This window comes from Arachis hypogaea, chromosome 17 (genome assembly GCF_003086295.3).
Source record: "Arachis hypogaea cultivar Tifrunner chromosome 17, arahy.Tifrunner.gnm2.J5K5, whole genome shotgun sequence".
Classification (NCBI taxonomy): domain Eukaryota; kingdom Viridiplantae; phylum Streptophyta; class Magnoliopsida; order Fabales; family Fabaceae; genus Arachis; species Arachis hypogaea.
In genome coordinates, this window is record NC_092052.1 from 63,275,640 (window position 1) to 63,284,433 (window position 8,794).

General features: G+C 39.2%; 1 non-coding gene across 1 annotated transcript; it reads left to right on the forward strand.

The window, feature by feature from the left end:
• The first annotated feature begins 7,968 nt into the window (after positions 1–7,968).
• On the forward strand, positions 7,969–8,076 carry LOC112767709 (small nucleolar RNA R71). The gene has a single exon (XR_003185150.1). It is a non-coding gene; the product is annotated as a small nucleolar RNA R71 (small nucleolar RNA).
• Positions 8,077–8,794: the final 718 nt, after the last annotated feature.

Here is an 8,794-nt window from a genome sequence, read left to right on the forward strand (position 1 = left end):
AAAATAAGGTACAAGTAAACTTGTAAGAAGATAGCTCATGAAAGCAAGGAACATAGAATTTAGCACTGAACCCTTACTGGTAGTGTATATCACTCTAACTCTCAAGTGTCTAGGGTCAATCACTCTACTCTTCTCTAATCATGCTTTCTAAACTTTGTTCTTCATCTAACCAATCAACATTATTTAATGTACCAATGCAAACATCATGAGATCTTTTTCAAGGTTGTAATGGGGCTAAGGTAAGGGTAAAAGTATATATATGGCTAAGTGAGCTTTATAAATTGAATCTTTAATTAACCTAAGCTCTCACCTAATATACATATACTCTATATACTTTTAAATTCATGCCTAGCTACCCATAATTCCCACTTTTGTATAATTCCCATACTCATGTACCAAATTTTTTTCTTTAATTTTTATCACATGTGCATTGATCTTTTATTAAACTTAATATTGGGGTAATTTTGTCCCCTTATTTACTTATTTATTGAGTATTTTTAGATTTTTCTCTTTTTTTCTCTTTTTTTTGTAGAGAAACAAACATAACTTATCAATGCACATGGATTTTCCATTATTTTTCTATTTTGGTTTTTCATGAGTAGGTTCCCAAATTCCTGATATTCAAATAAATTAGAAACATTATACTTTTCCTTTATTAACCCATGTTCCCACAGTTTTCCCACACTTAATTAACATACTATCTTAAGCTAACCAAAGATTCAATTGGGATAATTAATTTGTTTTCCGCTTAAAGCTAGTGATGTGGTAAAATATAGAACAAATGGGGATTAAAAGGCTCAAAGTGGCTGACAAGGGTGATTTAAAGGGTAGGCTTATTTGAGATAAGTGAGCTAAAATCAAACAATGGCCTCAATCATGTGCAAGCATGTAAATATACTAAATAATGGACATATAGAATGGAACAAAGCAAAGATTGCAATTATAGAGAAGAAAACACACAAGAATAAAATATTTATGGTTAAATAATGTAACCATATAAATAAGCTCAAAATCTCACAGGTTGTGTGTTCTTTGGCTCAAAAACCATGTTCCACATACAACTTCAAACAAGTTTTAACATAAAAAAATTTTTCAATTTAAATTAGTGAAAATTTTCAAAGATAGGGTCTTAAAAGAATTTTATTACTTTAACCAAGTAGTAACTAAATGCATAAAATCAAATAAATATGCAAATGCAATAACTAATTTAACAAAGAAAATTTAAACATTGGTGTTGAAACAGAAAGGTACTAACCCATGGAGATCGGTATCGACCTCCCCACACTTAAAGATTGCACCGTCCTCGGTGCATGCTAAGATGTGCAAGTGGACGGGTGGTTTCAACCGATGCTTTTCTCTATAGATTGTGCAGATTGACTTGCCTGTTTCCCCATGTAAACGTCTTCCGGTTCTCTTTCGGGTGGCCATCCTGAAAGAAAAAGGGAAGAAGAGTAACTCAGAAATAAAGATAGGAAAATAAATACAGTATGGGTGGGTTAATGCCAAATAATGAGGGTCTCAATTACATGGTAGCTACAACATGCAAGTGAGAAAACAATAGAAGCCATGGCATGCCAGTGGTACAAAATGTACAACAATGGGGGAGAGAGTGGGGAAGGAGAGATAATATAAATTCATGTCAATGCAAAAGTAGTACATATATAAAAAATTGGCATTGATTTAAATAATAGTACTCAATCAGAATTAAACAAGTCATTAAGCACCAAGAAAATACCAGAAAAGATGTAACAGTTGAATAAGAACATTTGAACACCAATGGTAAAATAATAAATTTAGAAAAATAAAAATATGCAATGAATGAAAGTATGCAAATAAATAAAATAAAATAAAAGATAGGAAGAATGAGAAGGGAAAGAAATAAAGTAAGAAAGAAAGAAGAAAGAAGAAAAGATAGAAGAAATTAGGATTAGAGAAGAAAAGATAAGAAAATTGGTACTAATTTGGATAGGTTGTGTGATGCTGGCGACGCGGTCGCGTGGGTGACGTGGTCGCGTGGTGCGCAATAAGGTCAGGCGACGCGGACGCGTGGGGCACACGATCGCGTGACTTGATTTGTGCTACTGGCACGAGTGCAGCCTCGCGGTCGCACAACTCTCTGTTCGAAACTTGGTATTGCCAAAATCCAGGGTGACGCGGTCGCGTGGTCGACGCGATCGCGTGAGTGGCCATCATGGGGATATGACGCGGACGCGTGAGCCATGCGTCCGCGTGGTAAGGTGTGTGCGGTCAGCACTAGTCCAGCACCACTCTCGCACAACTTTCGGTCGTGTACCCTTCGTACGTCGATTTCTAGGTCACGCGGCCGCGTGAGTGGCGCGGTCGCGTGGGAGCCATTTTTCCCACATGACGCGGACGCGTCAGTGACGCTGCCACGTCGCGTGCGTGCTTTTTTTTTAATGCAATATGCAGAATGCAATGCTTAATGTGAATGCTTTGAAAACTTCCAGGTTCAATGAAAATTAAAATAAAATAAGAACAAACAACATGAAATAAAATTGAAAAAGAAACGATCATACCATGGTGGGTTGTCTCCCACCTAGCACTTTTAGTTAAAGTCCTTAAGTTAGACATTTGGTGAGCTCCTTGTTATGGTGGCTTATGCTTGTATTCATCCAGGAATCTCCACCAATGTTTGGAATTCCAGTAGCCTCCGGGATCCCAAACTAGGCACGTAAAGCCTTTGAGCAGCTTCAAACAGATTCTTAGGCTCCCGGGGTGTTGGATGTCAGGACAAATTCCAGGATCCCAAACCTTGCTATTGCACCCGTCTTCTTGTTGATCATCATGATTCCATCTGGGTCGCAAGCAATCTGAATTCTCACTAAAGCGGCCAAACAACTTTCTAGACCCATTCAGTTGAGCTTTACACCAACCTTTGCATTTAAACTTAAAGCTTCCAACCATAATGAACCTTGCAGGACAATTCTTACCACCGACCATCTTCCTTTTACTCTTTATGCCACAAAGAGCTCTGAGTTGACCATCCGTCTCTAGTAGCCCATATTCAAGTGGAATTAGAAAGCTAAGGGATATGAATTTTACCCAGTTGAATGTTGTGAAGGATGATGGCAACTTAGGGGGAGGGGTTTCCAATAACTTTGGCAAGGTGATTTCAAGCTCCACTCCCTTGTGCTCTTTGACAACTTTCACCTCTTTGCAAACTTCTTTAATTTCAACCTCTTCCTCTTGGTAGCTCTCTTCCAATTCAATCTTCTCTTCATTGCTTTCCAAGGGCATGGGAGGTTGTGCTTCTTCTTCTTGAATCTCCATCTCTTGATCAACCTCTTCCATGTCTTTAACTGTGATATGCCTTGGAGGTTGTACACCCTCCTCAGCATCAATTTCAAATGTCTTGGAAGGGGGTTCTATGACTGGACTTTCCCATGGAGGTTCTGCATCTCCTAAGTCTTCAACCACTTCTTCTTCTTCAATAATTTCGGCTTCCTCCACTTGTTCCAATACAAAGTCATGCTTCGTACTGTTCACTGGAGTTTCTAGTATCTCCTTCATGCTACGTTCTTCATTAGATTGCCCACATGAAGCCATGAGGGTTCCTTGAGTGTCCGAACGTCGGGAAGCTAATTGATTTATCGCTTGTTCCAATTGACGAATGGTTGCCTGAAATTGATCCACTGTTTCCTTGAAACGATCCTTTGTCTCTTGATGCACTCGACTTTCATAAATAGGATCATAGTGCTCTTGGATTGAGGGATATGGAGATGGTGAATATTGAAGTGGTGGTTCTTGTGAGTAATTGGGTTGGAATTGGGGTGGTTCTATATATGGTTCATATGGCTCATAAGGTGGTTGGTATGGTGGTTGAGGGTTAGGGTCATATGGAGGTGAATGACGGAAAGGGGCTTGTGAGTTTGGTGGTCCAAAGTTATGTTGAGGAGAGGGTTCATAGGCATATGGTGGTGGTTGTTGATAATCAAAAGATTGCTCACCATAGCCATTGCCTTGATATGCATCACAGAATGGTTGTTGATAGTCCATTGGAGGTGGTTGTTGCCATGAGGGTTGATCAAATCCTTGTGGCTCCTCCCATCTTTGATTCTTCCAACCTTGATGCCTGTTCTCATTATAGTTTCCATTCCTAACAACAACATTGGAATCAAACTTGAAGCGAGAGGGGTGAGAACTCATAGTTAGTTAATAAAAATTTAAAAACAAAGATAAAAACAAATTTAAATTAAAAGGTTATTTAAATTTTGAATTTGAAAATTGAATTTTGAAATTTTGAATTTTAAATTTTTGAATTTTGAAATTTGATTTTTGAAATAAGATAAGATAAAATAAAAATTTTAAAATAAAAACCAATAACCTCTTAACTTAAGAAAAAGCAAAAATAAAAACAAAAATAAAAACAAATAAACAAGCAAAAATAAAATATTTACAATAACCAATAATAAGGCACACGTTTGCAATTCCCCGGTAACGGCGCCATTTTGACGTTAGGACTTTTGCCAGTAAAGAATTTTATAAAAACATTCGCGTTGTAGATATAGTCTCTAAACCAACAGAAATCCCTTCGTACAAAGGTTTTGGTTGTCACAAGTAACAAACCCCTTTGAAATTGATAACCGAGTATTGAAACCTCGGGTCGTCTTCTCAAGGAATTGCAGGGAGGTATGTTCTTATTATTGGTTATGAGTCTTGTAAGGTAGGGGTTTTAGAAAGTAGGGAAGCAGTATGTTGAGTGATAAGAAAAATAAAATAATAATAATAAAATAAACTCTTGGCAAGGTATCAAAACTGGAGGTCCTATCCTTATCAGTTGTGATGAAATTTTGGATTTTAATCTCACTTTATTAACCTCTAACTATGAAGGTAGATCAAGTGGATTAATTAGCTTAATTCTCAGGTCCTAGTCAATTTCTGTGGAAAGACTAGAGTTATTGGAGCAACTCCCAATTTCAATCAGTGCGTTATTGACAGCTCAAGCGTTACCAATTACTTAACCAAAGCCAAAAGGAAGAAAATATCTAAATTAAAAAGCATCAATATAAATAAAGCAAAGCAAAATTACATCTAAAAATACCTCAAATTGAATTAACAAAAGAAATTAAATCTGGCATAGATGTTCATAAATTGAATTGGGAAAATAAATAAAAATAAAGAACCTGGGATTGAGAGCCACTCCTAAAACTAAGAGAAATCCTAAATCCTAATCCTAAGAGAGAGGAGAGAACCTCTCTCTCTAAAAACTACATCTACTCCTAAAATTGGGAATATGAGAGCTTTATTATGAATGGATGCATTCTTCCACTTTATAGCCTCTAATATGTGTTTTCTGGGCCGAGAACTGGGTCGAAAACAGCCCAGAAATCGCTGGAGAAGAATTCAAACACGCTGATTTCCATCACTGCGACACGGCCGCATGGAGCACGCAGTCGCATCACCTAGCCTCAGGGCAACTATGGCATATTATATATCAAATCGAAGCCCCGGACGTTAGCTTTCCAACGCAACTGGAACCACATCGTTTGGACCTCTGTAGCTAAAGTTATAGCTGTTTGAGTGAAAAGAGGTCAGGCTGGACAGCTTAGCAATTTCTCCAACTTCTTGTATTCCTTCCACTTTTGCATGCTTCCTTTCCATCCTCTGAGCCATTCCTGCCCTGTAATCTCTTAAATCACTTAACACACATATCAAGGCATCTAATGGTAATAAGAGAGGATTAATAATTTGCAATTTTAAGGCCAAAGAAGCATGTTTTCAATCAAAGCACATAATTAGGAAGGTAAATGTAAAACCATGCAAATAGTATGAATAAGTGGGTAAAGAGTTGATAAAATCCACTCAATTAAGCACAAGATAAACCATAAAATAGTGGTTTTTCAGTGGGGATCCTATGGGGTCCACAGATCCTGAGGTGTCAAGGATTTTTCATCCCTGCACCAAGTGGCGTACAAAACGCCCTTTTCTGCCAATCCTGGCGTTAAACGCCAAGTTACTGCCCATTTCTGGCGTTTAACGCCGGCTTCTTGCCTTTTTCTGGCGTTAAACGCCAGCTCTGTGCCCCTTTTTGGTGTTAAACACCCAGAATTGTGCCAGACTGGGCGTTTAACGCCCATTCTGCTACCCTTACTGGCGTTTAAACGCGAGTAAGTTTCTCCTCCAGGGTGGTCTGTTTTTAATACTGTTTTTTATTCTATTTTTGCTTTTTCAGTTGTTTTTGTGACTTCACATTATCATCAACCTACAGAAAATATAAAATAACAATAGAAAATAGAAATTTAACATAGATAAGTAAAGATTGGGTTGCCTCCCAACAAGCACTTCTTTAATGTCAGTAGCTTGACAATGGGCTCTCATGGAGCCTCACAGATACTCGGAGCATGGCCTCCCAACACCAAACTTAGAGTTTGAATGTGGGGGCTCTGTTTGACTCTGCATTGAGAGAAGCTTTTCATGCTTCTTCTCCATGATTACAGAGGGAGATCCTTGAGCTTTAAACACAAGGGAGTCCTCATTCACTTGAAGGACCAATTCTCCTCTGTCAACATCAATCACAGCTTTTGTTGTGGCTATGAAGGGTCTGCCAAGGATGATGGATTCATCCATACACTTCCCAATCTCTAGGATTATGAAATCAGCAGGGATGTAATGGTCTTCAACCTTTACCAAGACATCCTCTACAAGTCCATAAGCTTGTTTCCTTGAATTGTCTGCCATCTCTAGTGAGATTCTTGCAGCTTGTACCTCAAGGATTCCTAGTTTCTCCATTACAGAGAGAGGCATGAGGTTTATGATTGACCCTAGGTCACACAGAGCCTTCTCAAAGGTCATGATGCCTATGGTACAAGGTATTGAGAACTTTCCAGGATCTTGTCTCTTCAGAGGTAATTTTTGCCTAGTCAAGTCATCCAGTTCTTTGGTGAGCAAGGGGGGTTCATCCTCCCAAGTCTCATTACCAAATAGCTTGGCATTTAGCTTCATGATTGCTCCAAGGTACTTAGCAACTTCCTCTTCAGTAACATCTTCATCCTCTTCAGAGGAAGAATACTCATCAGAGCTCATGAATGGCAAAAGTAAATTTAATGGAATCTCAATGGTCTCTGTATAAGCCTCAGATTCCCATGGTTCCTCATCGGGGAACTCCATGGAGGCCAGTGGATGTCCATTGAGGTCTTCCTCAGTGGAGATCACTGCCTCTTCCTCCTTTCCAGGTTCGGCCATGTGGGTTATGGTGATGGCCTTGCACTCTCCTTTTGGATTCTCTTCTGTATTGCTTGGGAGAGTACTAGGAGGGAGTTCAGTAACTTTCTTGCTCAGTTGACCCACTTGTGCCTCCAAATTTCTAATAGAGGACCTTGTTTCAGTCATGAAACTTTGAGTGGTTTTGATTAGATCAGAGACTATGGTTCTAAGTCAGAGTGACTTTGCTTAGAATTCTCTGTCTGTTGCTGAGAAGATGATGGAAAAGGCTTGCTATTGCTAAACCTATTTCTTCCACTATTACTGTTGTTAAAGCTTTGTTGAGGCCTCTGTTGATCCTTCTATGAGAGGTTTGGATGATTTCTCCATGAAGGATTATAGGTTTACATAGGATTCTCCCATGTAATTCACCTCTTCCATTGCTGGGTTCTCAGGATCATAAGTTTCTTCTTCAGATGAAGCTTCTTTGGTACTGACTGTTGCTACTTGCATTCCAGACAGACTCTGAGAAATCATATTGACTTGTTGAGTCAATATTTTGTTCTGAGCCAATATGACATTCAGAGTATCAATCTCAAGAACTCCTTTCTTCTGATTTGTCCCATTATTCACAGGATTTCTTTCAGAGGTGTACATGAATTGGTTATTTGCAACCATTTTAATGAGTTCCTGAGCTTCTGCAGGCATCTTCTTCAAATGAAGAGATCCTCCAGCAGAGTTGTCCAATGACATTTTGGACAGTTCAGACAGACCATCATAGAAGATACCTATGATGCTCCATTCTGAAAGCATGTCAGAAGGACACTTTCTGATCAATTGCTTGTATCTTTCCCAAGCTTCATAGAGGGATTCACCTTCCTTCTGTCTGAAGGTTTGGACTTCCACTCTAAGCTTACTCAATTTTTGAGGTGGAAAGAACTTTGCCAAGAAGGCATTGACTAGCTTTTCCCAAGAGTTCAGGCTCTCTTTAGGTTGTGAATTGGTGCACGAATTGTGAATCACACTTTTCACAACGCGTATCACTAACCAGCAAGTGCACTGGGTCGTCCAAGTAATACCTCACGTGAGTAAGGGTCGAATCCCACGGAGATTGTTGGTTTAAAGCAATCTATGGTTATCTTGTAAATCTTAGTCAGGAAGTCAATTATGTTTATCAGTTGAATTGCGAATAAATAATAGAGCATGGATTAAAGGTTACTTGTTATGCAGTAATGGAGAATATGTTGGAGTTTTGGAGATGCTTTGTCTTCTGAATCTCACCTTTCCTCTGTCTTCTTGTTCACGCACGCACGTCCTCCTATGGCAAGCTGTGTGTTGGTGGATCACCGTTGTCAATGGCTACCTTCCATCCTTCCAGTGAAAACTACGCTCACGCGCTCTGTCACAGCACGGCTAATCACCGGTTGGTCCTCGATCCTGTTGGAATAGGATTTACTATCCTTTTGCGTCTGTCACTAACGCCCAGCCTTCAAGAGTTTGAAGCTCGTCACAGTCATTCAATCCTTGAATCCTACTCGGAATACCACAGACAAGGTTTAGACTTTCCGGATTCTCATGAATGCCGCCATCAGTTCTAGCTTATACCACGGAGATTCTGATTAAGAGATCTCAG